The 20,852-nt window shown below is 43.1% G+C and overlaps 1 long non-coding RNA gene across 1 annotated transcript; it reads right to left on the bottom strand.

Moving 5' to 3' along the window:
- Nucleotides 1-9,058: 9,058 nt before the first annotated feature.
- Nucleotides 9,059-12,039, bottom strand: LOC126058018 (uncharacterized). The gene is made up of 3 exons (XR_007513053.1): nt 11,928-12,039; nt 11,388-11,573; nt 9,059-9,483 (listed from the first exon to the last, which is right to left on the bottom strand). It is a non-coding gene; the product is annotated as an uncharacterized LOC126058018 (long non-coding RNA).
- Nucleotides 12,040-20,852: the final 8,813 nt, after the last annotated feature.

Below are 20,852 nucleotides of genomic sequence, written 5' to 3' on the forward strand. Positions count from 1 at the left end.
CAACCCGAATATCGGGAAGGTACTATGAAGAGGGGACAATGAAACCAGGTTATTTAGGTGGGGTCCAGGCAGGATAGTCTCCCAAGGGTCATTGTAAATTCTTTCCATGTTGGTTTCTCAGAGCACGTGCAGGGCTTCAGCATCAGTTAGCTGTAAAAACATGTCATTAAGGACATGTCAAAACAAAAAAACCCAAACCGATTGCCTTGGAGTCAATTCCGACTCATAGCAACCCTATAGAACAGAGTAGAACTGCCCCATATGGTTTCCAAGGAGTGGCTGGTGGATGCGAACACCGACCTTTTGGTTAGCAGCCGTAGCTCTTAACCACTGCGCCACCAGGGCTCATGCCATATATCCTGAAACACAGCTTCCAGACAGACCCTGGAGGTCCTGCTCTTGGAAACTGGCTGCACATAAATAATTCTCCAAAAGAGCCCAATGGAAAAAAAAAAAAAAAGGCAAAAGGTCTCTGCTAAACTGCTTATTAGACTATTATTTGACTTAAAGGTGATCCCAGGAAAACCAGTTCCTTAAAGGCTCAGGGCTCAAAAGGACACCTAAGGGCAAATGGTCTGGGTTAGCCACCCCAACTCCATGGACCCAGAAATCTGGATTCCAGGAGAACTGAAATGGTTTCTCACATCCTACCCCTCAAGCTAGCACGCCACCATAACCTCAACTTTAAGGGATTTCTCTGGAATGAGAAAGGTATTTCGACTGCGTGAGAATTAGCAGGGCATTGATAGTATAAGCTTGGACAGGATATGTACTGATTACAAATCCATCCCCCTGCCTCTAAGAAGAGCTAGAATGAAACCAGCCCAACCAATGATTCAAAATCCCTTTTGCCTTATGGATATGCCGATGGGCCTGCCTCAAATTTTACAGATGATATTATCATGATGACACTCTTTCTGGGGACACTAAAACAAAAAACCCGTTGTCATGGAGTTTACTCTGATTCACAGTGACCTTGTAGGACAGAGCAGAGCTGCCCCACAGCGTTTCCAGGGAGGGGCTGGTGGATTTAGCAACTGAGCTCTTAACCACTGCCCCACCGGAGCTCCGTGGGGACACTAAGCCCCAGTAATGTAAAGTTTGATCATATAGTGTTGTGAGCATTAGTCTGCAAAGTGCTTTTTTTTAAGACGTCATTTTTTATTGTGATACATATATACGTAACAACACGTTTGCCATTTTTCAACATTTTTACACATACAATGCAGTGACATTAACCACTTCCATCTTGTTCAACCATCACCGCTGGCAATTTCCAGACTTTTTCATCACCTCTAAGCAATGAGGAAACCCTGCTGGCATGGTGGTTAAGAGCTATGTATGCTAACAAAAGGTCAGCAATTTGAATCCACCAGGGGCTCCTTGGAAACTCTGTGTGGCAATTCTACTCTGTCCTGTAGGGTAGCTGCGAGTCTGAATGGACTCGACTGCAACGTTTTTTTTTTTTTTTTTTTAAGCAATGAATCTCCTCCCCTGCTCCTTCCTGCCTGCCTCTGGTAACCAATGATAAATCAGTCAGATCTCTATACACTTGTCTGTTCTAGGTATTTCATATGAGTGGGATCATACAATATTTGTCCTTTTGTGACTTCACCCAGCATGATGTTTTCAAGGTTCATCCACGTGGTAGCATGTATCAGGACGTCATTTCTCCTTATGGCTGAGTAATATCCCATTGTAGACAACTTGCTTTTCTCACTTAACACTTTATGTGGACCTTCTTCCAGGTTCGTGCACATAGATCTACATAATTATTTTTAGTATTTGTATAACCCCCATTAAGGTAACCCATTGCCACCGAGTTGATTCCTACTCATAGCAACCCTACAGGACAGAGTAGAACTGCCCCACAGGGTTTCCAGAGAGAGGCTGGTAGATTCAAGCTGCCGACCTTTTTTGGTTAACAGCCAAGCTCTTAACCACCAGGGCTCCAGTTGTTGCATACCTGTCTACAATATATATTTACCATGCTTTCTTCAACTGGGGCTTTTTTGACTTCCTTTTTTTTTTTTTTCTTTTCCCTTAGGAGAGAATCCCCAAAGTATAATGGTTAGATCACAAGGCCTGTAGAATTTTTTAAGATATTGCCAAAAAGGTTGAAACGGCTCACTACCCCTTCCCCTAGCAGCTTCTCCTGGGCGTGTTATGAGTAACGTGGGAAGAGGACAGGCTGACCTGGAATACCTTTACATGGATGCAGTTGTGAGTATGACAAGGTGATGATTCGTGGTGTGTGAGGTACTTTGGATATTATGGGTCAGCTCAGACCTCGTTAGACAGCACGCTGCCTGCCTTTTTCTTAATGTAAATGCATCCATGATGTAGCTGAATGAACCACCCACCATTGCACAGTCCAAGTATCAATCTACTTTCCATCCTTGCTCCTAGCTTTTGCTTGATACCTGCTTGAGGGAAAGAGGGAGTGGGCAAGAGGAAATGCAAAAATGCTGCAGGAGTAAATGAAAGGAATTGCGGGTTGCGGGAGAGAGAACTCATGTAAGCTCAAACCAGAGACCACAGAAGAGATGTCAGGCAAAAGGCTAGAACCTATTTATTTCCATACTCTCTCTCTCTGCTCAGAAACACTGTTGTGTAATAGCTGCTAACTTCTGTAACACCCTCTTGTAATCCCCTGCAAACCCAACGCACCCTGTAGTCACACTTCATCAGCAGTGTTCTAATTCCCAATAACTGGCACGAAATTGATGTCCTATTCCTGAAAAGCTGGCCCAAAATAAATGGCTTCCAAGGGTTTAATGATAAAGCAGAGACAATCTGAATGGATTCTCAAAGTATTTTAAGTCAGGACAAATCCTCCCTGGAATCCAATTTGGCTGCTTCATTACCAGTTCTGTCTCCTGCATGCAGAAAGATGATAAACACCATTGTGAAAATGTAGATGAGATTGGCTTCTGACCTAATGTTTCTGATGAAGAGTACATGTTGTTAAAATGGGAAAAATCCACAAAACCCATTGGCAACAGAATATTGCAACCTTCATTTCGAACAGGAATCGTTTGTGTGTTTATTACCTCAGAGACAAAGACCTAGCCGCTTCTGCATTTTACCGTGGTTTAATTAATCTGTGCTTGAGCACAGCGAGACAGGACATCTACTCCACCAACTAAAAGCCACTTTAAACAACATAGAAAACTGCCAACTCTTTTTTATTTACCTAGCTATTTCTTATTGATTCTTCAGGGCTACATAAAAGATAGTAAGAGCAGAGTTTCCGGGGTCTGGCTCTTCAGGATGAGTTTCAGCAAGTGACTTAGATTCTCTGTGTCCTCGTTTCCTCATTTGGGAAATGGGCTAATAGTTCGTACCCCAGTTTTTAAGTGGCTGGCACTAAGAAGAACCTAGAGATAACCAATATGAGAGAATGTATGGGGGCAGAAGCAAAGCTTAAGAAAAAAAAAAAAAAAATCTAGCCTCAGCTAAATCATTAAGAATTGTTGGAGCCTGTCTGTCATTTTAGGTCAATAAGTCTCAACGTAAACCAATTACACTGATTACCTTACACAGTCTAGTATAAGGCTGATATTCATGACCTGTGGAGTTAGGGCCTAGGTTTAAGTCAGGAGTGCCTGGGAGGTGCAAACAGTTAGCACTCAGATGCTAACTGAAAGGTTAGAGGCTGGAGTCCACCCAAGCGCACCTCAAAGGAAAGGCCTGGTGACCTACTACTGAAAAATCAGCCATCGACAAGTATGGAGCACAGTTCTAATCTGACACACATGGGGCTACCATGAGTCAAGGTTACTTGATGGCAACTGGTAAGGTGGGGCAGTTGTTATTTGGTGTCATCAAGTCGATTCCGATTCATAGTGACCCCATGTGACAAAGTAGATCTGCCCCATAAGGTTTTCTAGTGTGTAATTTTTTTTTTTTTTGGTGAAAGTTTAGCTTTTTTTTGTTTTTTTGTGTGAAAGTTTACATGGCAAGTTAGGTTCCCATTTGACAATTTCTACATAAATTGATCAATGATATTACTTACATTTTTCACAATGTTTCAGCAGTCTCTTTAATTGTTTCTGGTTATTCCATTTCCAGTACTCTAGTTTTCCTGTCCCCTTATCTTCTCATCATTTCTTTAGATTAAATGTTGACCTTTTTGGACTCATACAAATGGGTTTTCACTAGAACATCGATCTGATGGGTAATATCCTTTATTTTATGTGTTACTCTGCTTTTCTGCTAGAAGGTGATCTTAGTGGATAGTGTTGGTTCAAGGTTTCAAGATTGTCTCAGGGCAATCTAGGCTGTAATCTTTTCAGGAGCAGATTACCAGGTATTTCTCCCACTGAGCCCCTGAGTGGGTTTGAACCACCAACTTTTGGTTAGCAGTTGAGTGCTTAACCATTGTGCTACCACGGTAAGGTAGGGTTTAAATCCTTGCTCTGCCACTTAGAAGCTGTTTCTTCACTTACCCCATGGGGATTAAATGGAGGTACCGTACATCACAGAGTGTAGACCACATACACTATAAGGGTGCAGTGAGTGGCAGCTACGGTTATTACAACACTCAATCTAATGGCAGCCTGTGCGGACCTCTGTATCCATTTCCTAGTGTTACTGTAACAAATTACCACACTTGGTAGCTCAAAAACAACATAGATTTATTCTCTTACAGGTCTGGAAGTCACAAATCTGAAATCAAGGTGTTGGCAGGGCCGCACACCCTTTGGAGGCTCCAGGGGAAAATCCACTGTTTGCCTCTTCTAGCTTCTGGTGGCTGACCGCAATCCTTGGTGTAACTGGCTGAAGGCCACATCATGTCAGTCTCAGCCTCCATCTTCACCTTGCCTTCTCCTCTGTGTATATCAAATGTCCCTCTGCTTCCCTCTCATAAGGATACATATGATTGCATTTAGAGGCCGCTAGTGGTTAAGAGCTTGGCTGCTAACTGAAAGGTCAGCAGTTCGAATCCACCAGCCACACCTTGGAAACCCTATGGGGCAGTTCTGCTCTGTCCTATAAGGGTTGCTATGAGTCATAATTGACTCCATGGCAATGTTTTTTTTTTTTAAAAAAAAAAAAAAATCCAGGATAATCTCCTTCTCTCCAGATCCTTAATTTAATAACATTTGCCAAAACTTTACCATATAAGGTGACACTCACAGGCTCCTGATGTCTTTGGGAATTGCCATTCAGCTGACTACAGTCCTTGACTGTGTCACACATTTCACAGATATGCATCTTCACGACTACCTTGGGTTTCGGAGATGCCTCTCATTCCTAGCCGGAGCAAGCCGAAAGGGAAGCAGCCACAGCTTCATTTAATCAGAATGTGAGAGCGGTTGGTTTGTACTTGTCAATCAGAACCAGAGAAGTCAAGATTTTGTTTCGACGCTACTGGGTCATCATTTCTAACAGAGGCGGCAGAGACCCTGTGTTCTGGACTTAGATGGCCCGGGTCACCTCCCAGCTGTACCTCATGTTAGGTGTAACCTTGGGAAATTTGCTTAAGTTTTCTATGCCTCCGTTTTGAATCTGTAAAATGAGTGCAGTTGTGGTACCTGTCTCCAGGGGTGAATGTGAGGATTAAAAGGGGCCCAGCTCACAGTCAACACTAGGTAATTGTTTCCATTGACGTGTGTTTCTGTGCACGTGGATGGAGGGAGGATCCGGGACAAGGGAGAACACTTGCTACATTTCTAAAATTAGAAGTCTCCAGTCTGCTTTTTTCTCTTGTAATTTCGTTGCTGCCTTCTAAGAGCAATATGCAGAGAACGTTCTGTTTAATTCAGAATCATGGTTATTAGGATGCCCACTAATTGGTATCTCTGTATAATTATACACACTTTAGGAATGTGCACTATACGGTGGATGTATGGAGGGACAGATCCAACTTCGCGGGCCGAAGAAATGTACTATGGGAGACCTCGTTATGAAAAGGAGGCCCTGGTGGTGCAAAGAGTTACAGAGCTCAGCTGCTAACTGAAAGGTTGGAAGTTTGAGTGCACCCAACCTCGGAAGAAAGGTCTGGCAATCTACTTTTCTGATAGATCAGCCATTGAAAATCCGTGAATCACAGATCTACTCTAATACACATGGGGTCTCCATGAGTAGAAATAGACTCAATGGCAGTTGGTTTGATTTTTTTCTTTATGAAAAAGAATACAAAATCACAAATGCAAACTTAGGTACAAAAGAGAGTACTTAGAATGCAAAAGAAAACACAACAAATCATTAACTCAAGCTGGTCATGAAAGGCAAATGAAATGTAAATCTGAGCAGCCAGCCTGTGCACGTGGCTCTGGTCCAGGTGGTTGAGAAGAACACTTTAGAAGTAGTCTTAGCAGGTACTTGATCTGATTGACAGCCTGAAGCAATGGTCAATAAACCTAAATCCATTAAACCAAAAACCAAACCAGTTGCTGTCAAGTTGATTCCGACTCATAGTGACCCTATAGGACAGAGTAGAACTGCCCCATAGAGTTTCCAAGGACTGCCTGGTAGATTTGAACTGCTGACCTTTTGGTTAGCAGCTGTAGCTCTTAACCACTACACCACCAGGGTTTCCCTAAATCCATACGTATCATTTTTTTTTAATTGATTAACAAAATCCATTAATCAATTTAAAAAAAAGATATGTATTACATGTAGACTAGAGGCAATTTAATTTGTTTTCCCTTTTTAAGACTTCACAGATAAAGACATCTGCAGATATGCCTGAACCTACTTTCTAATTTGGGGTCAGGAAAATACAGTTCTGTAGAAAAGGATCCTTCTTCAGGTCCTAGATCTTATCTTAATGGAGAAGGAAGCCTAGAAATGTGGGCCTGGGCATCGCGCCAAGATGACAGTGCCTTCTCAAGCAACCATTTGTTTTGATCTTCTCGTTTCTGCTCTGTCATTTCTCTAACGTACTTGAGTTGTCAGATGCTGTGTGGCTGGGAGAGAAAGTATGTCTTTAAGAATATACTCAGTGAGTACTGACCACCTGGCTTCTCAATATTGTCTCGGCAACTTTGGAAGGGCTCAGAGTATTCTGAAAGTATTGTTCTGTACAAGGAGCTGCTGGAAGGTGGATAGTCTGTCTACATGTCCCTCCCATCTCCTTTCTCTCTTGTCCTCCTCCCCTATCCCCACTGCTCCCTATTCTGAAGGCCTATACAGATACTGTTATGGACTGAATTGTGTCCCTCCAAAAATATGTGTTGGAATCCTAACATCTGTACATGTGGAGGAAACCCTGGCGGCATAGTGGTTATGAGCTACGACTGCTAACCAAAAGACCAGCAGTTCAGGTGCTCCTTGGAAACCCTATGGGGCCATTCTACTCTGTCCTATAGGGTCACTATGAGTTGAAATCCACTTGATGGCATGGTATACATGTGGATGTAATCCCGTTTAGGAATACGGTTTTCTTATGTTAATGTATATATTTCGGAATCCCATAGTCAACCCTAAAAGACAGAGTAGAACTGCCCCATACGGTTTCCAAGGACCACCTGGTAGACTCAAACTAGTGACCTTTTAGTTAGCAGCCATAGCTCTTAACCACTACACCACCAGCATTTATGTCCTAAACCTAATCACCTCTGAGTTATAAGGGGCAGCATAGACACAGGGACAAGCAAGCACAAATGAGGGGAAGAGAGATACTACGTGGGCCAAGAAACTAGGAAATGCCGGGGCCAGAGAAGCTGAAAGGCAGGAGGATCTTCCCCTAGAGGTAACAGGGAGAGAGCCTTCCCCCAGAGCCAGTGCCCTGAATTCAGACTTCTAGCCTCCTGAACTGTGAGAAAGTAAATTTCTGTTCTTTAAAGCCACCCACTTGTATTTCTGTGGTAGCAGCACTAGGAGACTAAGGTAGACACTAATCACTAATTGGATCCCTGAAAACCCCAAAAGCATGACTAGCTAATTAGTATGGAATTTTAGAGTCTGTGACAGGAAAAGGAAGGCTCCATACGGGGAACTGTGGGGTTGGCAAGCTTCCGGGCACTTAGCAAATTACTCCAAGGCCAAGCCTCTCCACTCAGCCTACTCACCAGCTCATTGCGGCTTGTGGCGATAAGCTGGCCTCTATATTGGGCAGTGCAGCTGGGCCAGCTTTGCCCGGCATAGTGAGAGCGACCTGCCCACGCCATTCCGTCCACACGGAGGAGTGTTGCAGATCCCAGTGTGGGTCACCACGGAGGTAATGCTGCTTGAAGCCTAGGGTTCATCTAAATGGTTCAGGGTGATGGTAAAAGGTGGGAACAAAACTGGCCTCAGTTTTTTGATAATAAATGAGCCCTGATTTTGCTGAGTGAGTCATAGTGCAATCTTGTTAACAAATATGTACAGCAATCAGTTATTCACTTAAGTATTCTTTCAACAAACATTTCTTAACACACACCAGCCACTTCATTGGCACAAGGATACAAAAGAAAAGTTCACAGGTATAATTATAAAAACATATGCGTATACCAGGAATAATATAACATACTCTGAGAAATGCTGTAATGGAAGATAAATAGAGCTTTAGGGAAGCCAAAAGGAGCTTCAGTGGCTCGATGGTTAAGTATTTGGCTATTAACCAAAAGGTCACTGGTTCAAATCCACCAGCAGCTTTGTGGGAGAAAAGACCTAGCTATCTGCTTTGTAAAGATTTCAGCCTTGGAAACCCTATGGGGCAGTTTTAGCCTGTTCTATAAAGTTGCTATGAGTCAGCATTGACTCACCGTCACACAGTAACAACAGGAAGCCAAGATATAGGAATGGGTGTGTGTGTGTGTGTGTGTGTGTGTGTGTATGCAGAGGGAGTTCTTGTGCAAACCAGGGAATAAGATTTTTTTCATCTGTAACCTGAGAACTCAGTGTTTCCTGCCAGTGCAGTTCCTTTCCCTGTAAGAGCTAGCTTCCCTCTCCCAGCTCTCTATCAGGGTCACCTTCCTCTAGGGTCTATGAGGAAAAGAGATCAGCTCACATTCATTCCTGAGGTGGCCCATGCTCCAGCCTTCTCTCCACTCTAGCCTGTTCCCACTGGCCACTCACAACCCCTGTGGTTACTACCTGTCCGTTTGACACCCCACACTGAGCAGTATCTCATTGCCATTCTTCCCCCAAATTTCCCTCACACACAGCTATGGTATACCACAGACTCATGGAAGGGTTGGACATTGTGTAAAGGGACACGAGATAATGGAGAAGAGAAACTATTTAAAAATAGAAAATCAAACACCACTGTTCTTTAAAATGCCACCATCATCCTTTCCCCAGGAAGTTTCTCATGGCCCTTCTTGAACCCCAGACCTACCATCTTCAGTGCCCCCCCATCTCTTCCCAGATTCCACTGTTTGATGTTGGGCACTCAGCTCCTACAATGTCTCTTTATTTCCAAGAGGAACACTTAAAAGTCCAGCGAGCTTATTAAGCAGTTTGTTGTTTCAGTGCTCCAGCTTCTCCACGTCAGATTAGGACCTCACCATCATGTATCAAGGGATGTGCCTTCCCTTTGAGAAACTTCTCCTGTAGACACAGAAGAGCAACAGGCACTTTACCACAGTGTGTGGGTGTTAAAGCATTTAGTTTGCAACCGCCTACACATAAGAACCCAAAAAACCCACTGCCGTTGAGTCGATTCCAACTCATAGTGGCCCTATAGGACAGAGCAGAACTTCCCCATAGAGTTTCCAAGGAGCTCCTGGTTGATTCGAACCACCAACCTTTTGGTTAGCAGCCATAGCTCTTAACCACTACACCACCAGTGTTTCCTACACACACACACACACACACACACACACACACACACTACACATAAGAAGTGGGATAAAATTAATCCCGGTAGACCTGCTTCCCCTACAGGGTCCCCCACAGCAAAGGCGTTAAGAGGATCGCTTTAGAAGTGTTCTTAGCAGGATCTGATTGACAGCCTGAACCAATGGTCAATAAAGCTAAATCCACTAATCGATAAAAAAAGAGATGTATGACACGTAAACTAAAGGCAATGTAATTTATTCTCCTTTTTTAAGATCTCACCGATAAAGAAATTTGCAGATATGTCTGAACCTACTTCCCACTTTGGGGTCAGGAAAAGATAGTCCCTTGTTTTTTTAATTTCTTAACCATCATCTAGAAAAGGATTCTTCTTCAGATCCTAGATTTTATCTTGTTGGAGAAGGGAGCCTGGAAATATGTGTCTGGAGGAGTGGTATGAAACCCAGGAAAGGAGGGTCCGGGAGTTGGATGGCAGGTTGGTTTGGTTTTGCATGTCTGTCAATCAGGTGATATGCCTTGGACAGGCTACCTCGAATCCCCGCACTCTTAGGTACCCTGGATTTTATATGATTTCTCCTTTACTTCAAACTTTCCAGGTGATTCTAAACCGTGAAAGAAGGCGTGAAAGAATCGAATGGCTACTGCAATCACAGTCTATTCCCAGCTTCTGTGTGAATGGCCAGATATGAGCACCACACCTCCTCCCCGACACCGCTCCATATTTGCCAGCCCAGCCTGGCTAAGAAACCTCGTAGCCCACATAATTCAGAATAAGTGAAGAGAGGAAAAAAAATTTTTTTTAAAGTTTGTTTCGGTCTAAATGACCTAAGCTATGTGACCACCACCTGTCTGTCAGTTGGTCATACTGTGATGGCTTGCATGTTTGTGTAATGCTGGAAGCTATGCCACTGCTATATCAAATACCAGCAGGGTAATCTATGGTGGACAGGTTTCAGCAGAGCTTCCAGACTAAGACAGACTAGGAAGAAAGGCCTGTTTATCTACTTCTGAAAATAAGTTCATAAAAATTCTATGGATCACACAGAATGTTGTCCAATATAATGCTGGAATATGAGCCCACAGGTTGAAAGGCGCTCAAAATACACAGTGGCTACAACAATGGACTCAAACCTACCAATGAATGTGAAGATGGTGTAGAAACAGGCAATGTTTTTTTCTGTTGTACATGAAGTCACCATGAGTTGGAGCGAACTCAATGGCAACCAACAACTAACAATAAAGCTACATAAGAAAACTTTTTTTGTTGTTGTTAAACTCAGATCATCCAGGACTTAGGTCTCTGTTTGGGTCCAATAATCCCCTGGCTGTCTGTCTGGCAAGCGTTACTGTCATACAGGACTAGGAACATACTGGGTTGAGTTGGTAAGGAGGTGCATGGTTGTACTTAGCATCTGGGACAGCTGAGGGCCAAGAGGCCTGAGCAGAATGAGGGCACCATCCATGGAGACTCAGTATGTGTCAGTCTCCTAGGGAATGGGAGCAAGAAATATTGGGAGAAAGACTGTTGTCTCTTAGAGACAATCCCACTGTGGAGAAAGAAGTGCAAACAAAAAAGCCTAAACCAGCAAGAGGCAATGAATGCGAAGTTCTGAGGCAGGGAACTCAAAGTCATCAACTCAAAGCTACCAACTCACCTCAAAGCCAACAGCTCAAAGCCATAAGTTCTGCCTTCCAGCCCTTATAGAGCTCCCCTTTGCTGAACTCATATGACATTTTCCAACTTTATCACTCATTCTGGCATTTATAGCAGTCTCATGTGTATATGTTATCTCTTCACAACTGGAATATAGGCTCCTGGAGGGTGAGACCATGGCCGACAACTGGCAAAAGGCAGGAACAAAATCATTTTTTTTGTGTATTTTATAAAAGAGACAATACAATCAAGTCGTGTTGTACATTGAAGAAAATTAATAATTATAATAAAAAGCATACTGGCACTATAAAACAGCATGTCCTGTCTAATTTCCAGTTCTAAAAAATACTTTTAAAGTTTTTTTAAAAAAAAAAATTTCAACGAACCCGGAGGAGAGAGAATAGTATAACTAACACCCACATAATCCTCACCCAGAATCCAGAGATTTCAAGTTTTCACCACTCTTGCTAAATTCACACCCCTGCCCCATTTACCCAGAGTAATTAAAATATCTATCCCAAGTCCTAGACCCGTTACTCACCCTTCCATAATTCGGTATGCATCTGTAAAAGCTACGAACATTTTCTTTCATGACCATAATGCTGTAATAAACCTAATTAACATCAACCTAGAATTAACAATAATTTCTTGCTATCATCTAAACTTCCCCAATTGTTTCAAAAAAGTAAGAACCTCGTTTAAAAGAAGGCCTATTGCTCAACTCTGTCATGGGAGCCATGCTGTGACTAAAGAGAAAGTAGTGATTACATTCAAGGTTAACCCTTGTCTGGCCGGAGTGGTGACGTCTAAGAATCACAGTCGCGAGCTCTCAGCTGGCTGCTGTCTGGCCTGGCTATAGCGCTGGTCCGGAATCCAGCTTTCTGCAGAAGGGCTGCTGGGTTCCCAACAGCTCATGGCTGGTTAGAGGGTTAGTGTGTGTGTGTGCGCGCGCGTGCGCACGCACGTGTCCACCATGGAGACCATCGTGGGGGCATCAAAGTGGAAATAGATTCCAGGAGGTGATGTAAACAGTTAAACACTCAGATGCTAACCGAAAAGTTAGCAGTTTGAACCCATGCAGAGGCACTTCAAAATAAAGGCGTGGTGAGCTGCTTCTGAAAGGTCACAACCCTGAAAGCCCTATGGAGCAGTTCTACTCTGACACGCATGGGGTCACCATGAGTTGGAATTGGCTTGGCAGCAACTTACAACAAAAACAACAGTGGACATTTGGAAGAAAGGCCCAGCAATCTACTTCCAAAAATCAGCCAGTGAAAACCCTATGGATCAGCAGCCAAGCATAGGAATTGGCCAGGACCAGGCAGTGTTTTTTCCGAACCTAGGCAGCAAACCAGAGAAATATTAGCAATGGAAATGAAAATGTTTTAATAGCACATTGTAGGTGTCACAGATATCTTAAGATATTGTGAATATTCATCATTACTTCTTTTTTTTTTTTTTTTTACCCAACAATAAAGAACAACGATGTATCTGTGAAGCATCTCATAACATGGATGAATCTGGAGGGCGCTATGCTGAGTGAAATAAGTCAATCACAAAAGGACAAGTATTGTATGAGACCACTACTGTAAAAACTCATGAAAATGTTTATATACAGAAAGAAACAATCTTTGATGATTACAAGGGAGGGGAGGGGTGGGGATGGAAAAACTCTTAATAGACAATAGGTGAGTGGTAACTTTGGTAAAGGGTAAGACAGTACACAATAAAAAAAGAAAAAAAAATTATGCATTATTTTCCCAACTCTAGATCTTGTTAAGAAGCCCTGTTGGCACAATGGTTAAGCTCTTAGCTGCTAACTGAAAGGTTGGTGGTTCTAACCCACCCGGTGGCTCTGCGAGAGAAAGACCTGGCTATCTGCTTCGGTAAAGGTTACAGCCTAGAAAACCCTATGGACCAGTTCTACTCTGTCCTGTAGGGTCACTCACTATGAGTCGGAATCAATTTGACAGCTCACACAACAACAATAGATCAATATGTAATATATCAATAAAGAAAGCACATGTATTACTGTATCACAAATTTATTTTTCTGCTATTTGGATAACTATTTCAACACACTTGGTTTTCTTGGTAATCTTGTGTATTTTATTTTGCACATTTAAAAACAGTCTTCTGAGAAGGAATCTATAGCTTCATCAGACCGCCAAGGAATCTGTGGGAAAAAAGTAAAGAACTACTGGAACGGAGGCAGCCTGTGTGAAGATGCCCAGAAAGCCTGAGAGCTAAAATAGTATAAGTGATGCTTAGGGGGAGGAGAGGACCACCAGCTGCCATTGAGCTGACTCAGGCTCAGGATGATCGCACTTAGGTCAGAGTAGAACTGTGCTCCATAGGGTTTTCAATAGATGATTTTTTGGAAGTAGATTGCCAGGCCTTTCTTCTGAGGCATGTCTGGGTGGACTCAAACTGCCAGCCTTTTGGTTAGCAGTCAAGTGTATTAACCTTTTGCACCACCCAGGAACTCCAAAAAGAGGACTACTTCTTGACTAAACCATCCATTTTTTCAACCCTGAACACAGTAACCAGGGATGAGAAATCAGCCCCTATAAAGAGCCACAGAAGTTGCAGGAGCGACATGAAGGCCTATCTCCAAGGTTGCATCTCTCCTAATGCTGGCATATGAGTCACACGCTTTGGCCAGCTCTGACCAAAGGATGCTCTGTGTACTTCAGAGGCAGAGTGCTATAAAAATCTAAGGTATTATTAGAATCCCTCCCACCACAAGGCTGCAGTCTTCCCATTGCCTGGCCGCAACATATTGGGCATCTGCGAGGCCGCCTGTGCGGACTATTGGAGGTGGCGCTGGCTCACAGAGCCCCACGTGTGCTGGCTCACATTCAGAGCCTCATGTGTGCTGGCTCACATTCAGAGCCCCACGTGTGCTGTCACGTGTGCTGTCACGTGTGCTGTCACGTGGTGTCACCACCGACGACTGGCTTTCTTGCACACGGCGAGAGCTGGCTAAAGCAATTCACCTAAACTTTCTTTTCTGGAAAATGGGAGCAATGCCACTTGCCACCTACCTCACAGAGTTTTAAGTCAATCAGCATGGTTTGTATGCTCAGTTCTGAAAATGCCCCATTATTATCTCAGGAAAAAGTTAAAAACCAAAAAATACCTGTTGCTGTTGAGTTCATTCCGACTCACAGCAACCCTCTCGCTTTGCTAAAAGGCAGAGGGTGAAAATACCCAGCTGCTGCTACTTAGATCACAGGGAGTCTGTGAGTGGTGCTAACTGTTAAGTGCTTGACTGCTAACCCAGAGGCACCTCAGAAGAAAGGCCTGGAGATCCTAATTCCAAAAACTCAGCCATTGACCACCCTATATAGCACAGCTCTACTCTGACACACATGGGGTTACATGAGTCTAAATTGGCTTGATGGCAACTGGTTTTTTGTTTCTTTTGTTTGTAACCTATATTACAAAGACCCACATTCTTTTTTGGTAACCAATTTTTTCAATAATATTTTATTGTTTTTTTGGTGATGGTTTACACAGCAGTTTAGTAGGTTCCCATTCAACAATTTCTACACAAATTGTTTAGCGATATTGGTTACTTTTTTTTTTTTTTTAATGTTTCTCTGGTATATTTTTATTTTATTGTACTTTGGATGAAGGTTTACAGAACAAACTAGCTTCTCATTAAACAATTAGTACACATATTGTTTTGTGACGTTGGTTACAAACCCCACAACATGTCAACACTCTCCCCTTCTTGACCTTGGGTTCCCCATTACCAGCTTTCCTGTCCCCTCCTGCCTTCTAGTCCTTGCCCCTGGGCTGCTGTGCCCATTTAGTCTCATTTTTTTTTTTTTTTATGGGCCCGTCTAATCTTTTTTTTTGTGTACTTTAGATGAAGGTTTACAGAACAAACTAGCTTCTCATTAAACAGTTAGTACACATATTGTTTCATGGCATTGGCTAGCAACCCCTTCTCGACATTGGGTTCCCTGTTATCAACTCTCCTGTCCCCTCCTGCCTTCTTGTCCCTGCCTCTGGGTTTGTGTGCCCCTTAGTCTCTTTTTGTTTTATGGGCCTGACTAATCTTTGGCTGAAGGGTGAACCTCGAGAGTGACTTCAGTACTGAGTTAAAAGTGTGTCCAGGGGCCATACTCTTGGGGTTTCTCCAGTCTTCTTCAGACCAATAAGTCTGGTCTTTTTTTGTGAGTTAGAATTTTGTTCTACATTTTTTCCCAGCCCTGTATTGTGATCCCTGTCAGAGCAGTCGGTGGTGGTAGCCAGGCACCATCCTGTTGTACTGGACTCAGTCTGGTGGAGGCTGTGTTAGTTGTGGTCCATTAGTCCTTTGGACTAATCTTTCCCTTATGACTTTGGTTTTCTTCATCCATCCTTGCTCCAGATGGAATGGGACAAGTGGAGTATCTCAGATGGCTGCTCACAAGCTTTTAAGACCCCAGACACTGCTCACCAAAGTAGGATGTAGAACATTTTCTTCATAAACTATGTTATGCCAGTTGAGCTGCTAAGACCGTGGTCCCCACAGCCCTCAACCCAGTAATTTGATCCCTCAGGGAGTTTAGTAAAAAAAAAAAAAAAAATTTTTTTATGAAGTATCCATGACCTTGCCTTGGTCAAGCTGTGCTGACTTCCCCAGTATTATGTACTGTCTTACCCTTCACCAAAGTTTCCACTTTCTTTTTTCCCTCCCCACCTCTCCCCTCCTAGCAGCCACCAGAGATTGTTTCTTTCTGTGTAAGCCTGTTCATGAATTTTTATAATAGTAGTCTCATACAATATTTCTCCTTTTTGATTGACTTATTTCACTCAGCATAATGCCCTCCAGATTCATCCAAGTTGTGAGATGTTCCACAGATTCATCATTGTTCTTTATTGTTGCATGGTATTCCATTGTGTGTATGTACCATAGTTTGTCTTCTATTCATCTGTTGATGGGCACTTAGGTTGTTTCCATCTTTTTGCTGTTGTGAATAATACTGCAATGAACATGGGTGTGCATATGTCTGTTCGTGTGAAGGCTCTGATTCCTCTCAGATATATTCCTAGTAGTGGGATTGCTGAATCGTATGGTATTTCTATTTCCAGCTTTTTAAAGAAAGCGCTGCATCGTTTTCCAAAATGGTTGTAGTATTTTACATTCCCACCAAGGCCCCACATTCTCTACCCACAAATTCGTCAATCTTGTTTGCTCACTGGCTGCTATTAGCATTTTGCAGTGAGGCCTGCAGCATATAGTTGCCTTATACAGTAACCATGTCTTTAAGTTTTCCAGAGAATAAAAAGATCTTTTACAGTTATTTTTGCTTTCTACAACTACAGCAATTTATCAGCCCTTGAATTTCACATTCACATTTGGTATGGCTTCTGGCAGAAAAAGGCATGCTAATAACACAGTAAAAAACAGGCTGGCAACTATTCCTATTAGCATCAAACTGGAAATGACCCAAATGCCTATCAACCGCAGAATGATGTAAAGAAATTGTGGTGCACTCTACAACAAGGAGAAGGAATGAACCCTTGGCACTTACAACAACTTGTGTCAATCTCACACGTATAAGGTAGAAGTAAAGGAGGCAGACAGAAAAGAGCACACACTGAATGATTCCATTTACATAAAGTTCACAAACAGGCAAAGAAGCCCGCGGCCTTAGAAGCCAGAGCTAAGGTTTCCTCTGGAGAGGGTGCAGTGAGTGTAAGAGACACGGGAGAAGGGCTTCTGGGTGCTATGATGTTCTGCTTTCTTGACCTGGAAGCTGGGTATTTGGGTGTGTTCATTTTGTGAAGATTTATTGAGCTGCACACTTGGAATTTGGACACTTCTCTGAGTGTATGTTATAATTGTACAAAATTTTAGAATGAAAAAAAAAAATAACACGGTGTTATGGATTAATGGACTCAACAGCAGTGGGTTTACGGGTTCTGTTGTGTCCTCCAGAAAGATATGTTGAAGTCTTAACTTCTGCACCAGTGAATGTGACCTTGTTTGGAAATAGGGTTTTTCTTTCATTGTCAGTGAACGAGGTCATACCAGAGCAGGGTGGGTCCTGGTTCTCGTTAGTTGCCATAGAGGAGCTTCCCACTCGTGGCAGCCTCACACGTGCAAAGCAGAGCTGCACTCCACAGGTTTTCCAGAAGTATATCTCCAGGCCTGTTTTCCGAGGTGCCTTTGGGTGGTTTTGAACCGCCAACCTTTCGGTTAGTAGTCCATCACTTAACCATTTGCGCCACCCAGGGATTTCAGGTGGGTCCTAATCTCTTCTGAATGTGTCTTATAAAAAGGGTGAATGGACATGGAAATAAGCCACACTGAGAAGATAGACTCCACTTGAAAATACCTCTACAAGCAGCAAAGAAGCGCCAAGAATTGCCGGCAGCCACGGAGCACTTCTCTCAGAATTCTCAGAAGGAATCGATGCGGCAATACCTTGATTTGGACTTCTAGCCTCCAGAACGGTGAGACGATAACTTTCTGTACTTTAAAGCCACTCCATTTTTTCTATTTTGTTATTGTACCCCCAGGAAATTCAGACACATGGACGGGGAACCAAAACGTGTTCTTAACACACCCTTCTGCAGTGTATATAACCTTAGAGGACAGGTGATATTTGAAAACAATTGAAGAAATCTGAAATTCTTTATTAGGGTTAATGGTAATATGCAATTTACTAGAAAATAACCTATCCCAGACTCCCCTCCCTCTTGGATTATCCTTTTTATTGACATATATGCTAATCTTAAATGACGGATATCATCAAACCAGCCATGATCTGTTCTAATGATTTGTTAAAGTGACCTTAAATGAAGGACTGCCCCACTGGGAGCTTCTCCACGGGGGAGGGTGGTGGTGCATGCATGCCCTGACAAGGGCACCCTGCCAAGTATGCAGTGGGGGCTGAAATCGGCTGTGCTGAGCTCCCCACGTAGTGCATACACATGGGGCAGCAGCAGCGGGGAGACAAGAACCTTTTTCTAATTGATCAGCCTAGAGAAGACATTTTTTCCTAATTAGTGGACCCAAACCAAAAAGCAAACCAGTTGCCACTGGGTGGACTCTGACTCATGGTGACCTCATGTGTGTCCGAGTACAACTTCTCCATAGGGTTTTTGAGGCTGTGATTTTTTGGACATAGATCACCAGGCCTTTCTTCTAAGCCACCCCTGGGTGACTTGAACCACCAACCCTGTCAGTTAGTAGCTGAGTGCTTAACTGTGCTACCCAGGGTAACCCTGGTGGACCCAAAGGGCCCCTAAGCAGGGCTGAGCAGGGCCATGTCCCTGCTCTGTCTTTTACAGCACCTCCACTGCCTGTTCTTTGTTGGTGTGGAGCATTGTCCCTCTGTCTTCCTGCCTTTTTCCTCCTGCCTTTACGTAGGAAACCTTTGGGAACTATCTTCTGTATTGTACCTCCTTCTCTCCCACCCCACACTCCAAACCAGAGCATTACCACAGGTCTTAAGCTCACTGTTTGCTTCATTGAAATAAATGTGGAAGCCCTGTCTGAGTCACTGAAACTCGGTTCCTGGGAGAAGCTTAATAAATATTCGTTCAATAAGAAACTGCAAATTCTCCGTGTCTTTTGGTCCTTTAGCATCTTTGTCTGTTCCTTATGCTGAGATGTTCTTCATGATCAGTGTGGCATGAATAAAAGAGAGCTGGTGTCAGAGTCAGGCAGACCCCATCCAGAACCCCGTCAGTGGCTCATTAGGCCCTAAGCAAAGTACTTACCTCCAGTTTTGGTTTCCTCTACTGTAAAATGAGGCTGATATGATCTTCTTTGCAAGGGGATTGAGAGGATTATACATGCAAAATTTATGTCGCTCTCAGACCAGTGTTTGCAGACAACATTGCTTCACTCACTCACTCGCTCATTAGACAAACATTCACTCATGCAATGAACATCAATAAGCTGAAGATGAATGTCAGACACTGGGCTAGCTGCCATGATGCATATACTTGTGGATATACTTGTGATCAATAAGAAAATGTTGTGGGGTGTCATGGATTGGATTATGTCCCTCCAAAAAATGTGTGTATCAACTTGGTTAGGCCATGATTTCCAGTATTGTATGATTGTCCTCCATTTTGTGATTGTAATTTTATGTTGAGAGGATTAGAGTGGGATTGTAACACCCTTACTCAGGTCACCTCCTGGATCCAAGGTAAAGGGAGTTTCCCTGGGGTGTGGCCTGCACCACCTTTTCTCTCTCAAGAAATGAAAGGGAAGGGAAGCAAGCAGAGAGTTGGGGACCTCGTAGCACCAAGAAAGAAGCACCGGAAGCAGAGTGCGTCTTTTAGACTCCGGGTTCCTGCTCAGAGAAGCTTGTAGTCCAGGGGAAGATTGATGAGAAAGACCTTCCTCCAGAGCCAACAGAGAGAGAAAGCCTTCCCCTGGAGCTGATACCCTGAATTTGGACTTTTAACCACTTTCTAGTGAGAAAATAAACTTCTCTTTGTTAAAATCATCCACCTGTGGTATTTCTGTTATGGCAGCACTAGATGACTAAGACATGGGGATTATGGGAGAAATATATGCAGGGTTATCTGTCTATCTATCTATCTATCTATCTGCCTGCCTGCCTATCCATTGTTTAGCTATCTACCCTGTTATGGATTGAATTGAATTGTTAGAATTGTAAATTCTAACCCCTGTGGTTATCTACCAGGTCTGTTAGTTTGTTGTACTGTGGTGGCTCGCATGTTGCCATGATACTGGAAGCTTTGCCACCAGTATTTAAATATCAGCAGGGTCACCTTGGTGGACAGGTCTCAGCGGAGCTTCCAGACTAAGATAGACTAGGGAGAAGGACTTTGGCAGTCTACTTCTGAAAAAGTTGGTCAGTGAGAAACTTTATGAATAGCAGTGGAACATTGTTGGATATAATGCCAGAAAATGAGCCCCGCATGCTGGAAGGCAGTCAAAATATGACTGGGGAAGAGCTGCATCCTCAATGTAGAGTTGATCTTAATGACTTGATGGAGTCAAGCTTTCAGGACCTTCATTTGCTGAGGTGGCACAACAACTGAGATGAAATAGCTGCAAACATCCATTAATAATCAGAATGTGGAATGTACAAAGTTTGAGTCTCGGAAAATTGGAGGTCATCAAAAATGAAATGAGATGCATAAAGATCAACAACCTAGGCATTAGTGAGCTGAAATGGACTGGTATTGACCATTTTGAGTCAGACCATCATATGATCTACTATGCCAGGAATGACAAATTGAAGAGGAATGGCATTGCATTCATTGTCAAAAGAACATTTCAAAATCTATTCTGAAGTACAATGCTGTCAGTGATAGGATAATAGCCATATGCCTATGAGGAAGACCAGTTAATAGAACTATAATTCAGATTTATGTACAAAACACTAATGCCAAAGATGAGAAAATTGAAGATGTTTACCAACTTCTGCAGTCTGAAAGTAATCAAACATACAATCAGGATGATTGAGAAGTATTGATGA

Source organism: Elephas maximus, chromosome 14, assembly GCF_024166365.1.
Source record: "Elephas maximus indicus isolate mEleMax1 chromosome 14, mEleMax1 primary haplotype, whole genome shotgun sequence".
In the NCBI taxonomy this organism is placed as follows: domain Eukaryota; kingdom Metazoa; phylum Chordata; class Mammalia; order Proboscidea; family Elephantidae; genus Elephas; species Elephas maximus.